Source organism: Otolemur garnettii, unplaced genomic scaffold, assembly GCF_000181295.1.
Source record: "Otolemur garnettii isolate 467f Iridium unplaced genomic scaffold, OtoGar3 scaffold00065, whole genome shotgun sequence".
In the NCBI taxonomy this organism is placed as follows: Eukaryota; Metazoa; Chordata; class Mammalia; order Primates; family Galagidae; genus Otolemur; species Otolemur garnettii.
Window position 1 is genome coordinate 7,514,011 of NW_003852460.1, and position 1,184 is coordinate 7,515,194.

The 1,184-nt window shown below is 45.1% G+C and overlaps 1 protein-coding gene across 1 annotated transcript in view; it reads left to right on the forward strand.

The window, feature by feature from the left end:
- The window catches only part of CLCN4 (chloride voltage-gated channel 4), a 79,745-nt gene that overhangs the window by 10,463 nt on the left and 68,098 nt on the right, over positions 1–1,184 (forward strand). The window lies entirely within an intron of this gene.

Genomic DNA, 1,184 nt, shown 5'->3' on the forward strand with positions numbered 1-1,184 from the left:
AGCTATAGGCGCCGAGCCAGGTGTCTGTATTTTTCAAAGCAAAACTCCATGATCTCAAATGAATTTGCAGTCATTGGGTTTTAGGCAAGAAGGAAAAGAGGGGTGAAAAACTTTGACTGGTGTTGGAACTGGCCTCCAGGATGGGCCCTGACAGTCCTGCCTCTGGGTATTCATGTCCATGCATGGTCCCTTCCCCATATTGGACCACTCAGATACTATGGAAGTGGTGGTGTGAGGCTCCGAGGCTAAGTTATTAGAGACTTTCCTGCTTCTTCTCTGCTCCCTTGGATCACCCCCTCTGGAGGAAGCCAACTACTATATTAGGAGAACACTCTAGCAGTCCTATGGGGATGCCAGGATGGAATGGAACTGAGGCCTCCCGCCAGCAGCCAGCACCAACTTGTTAGCCATATGACAGAGCCAACTTAGAAGTGGATGTCTGGGCTCCATCCAGCTTTTAGGACAGCAGCCCTGGCTGAGATCTAAACTATAACCTGAGAGACCTTGAGCCAGCAGACCCAACCAAGCTGCTCCCAAATTCTTGACCCACAGAAACTGTTTAAGATAATAAATGTTTATCAGTTTAAGCTGCTAAGTTCTGGGGGTAATTTGTTATGCAGCATTAGATAACTAATGCAACTGTTAGAGTCCAAGGCTTTCTGGGAGGGGAGGGCCAGCTCCCCAGGGTGTGGCTACCTTCCCTTGGCTTCTCCTGAAGCTCCACTTTTATCTAATTGTTCCATATTTGTTCATGATATGTTCTCTCTCTGGTTTTTAAGTTAGGGCATATTGAGGTTTTAAGTACATTAATTTTTAAATAAATGGGTAGCTCTCTATATTTCATAAAAATATGTATCTACGTGTATATCTTCATAGCCTGGAGACTTTAGTAAACTAGCCCCCAAATGCCAGTGGCATTGGTCTGGCCATCACTTCAAGCCCCCAGCAATGTAGAAGTATGGGGTTTCATTTTCTCTGGGTGCAGCCCCCATTCTTCCAGTGCCAGTGAAATATGCTCCAGCCTGGAGTGCTATGTGAAGCTGCACCCTCAATCCATTGCATGGGGGTTTGTTGGCCCCAGTGCTTTTGCTTTGTCAGAGGTTCCAGATTTCTGACCTGAATTATTTCAAGGGGAGGTCATTTTTGTAAAAGAAGATGCAATAATTATTATTATTATTATTATT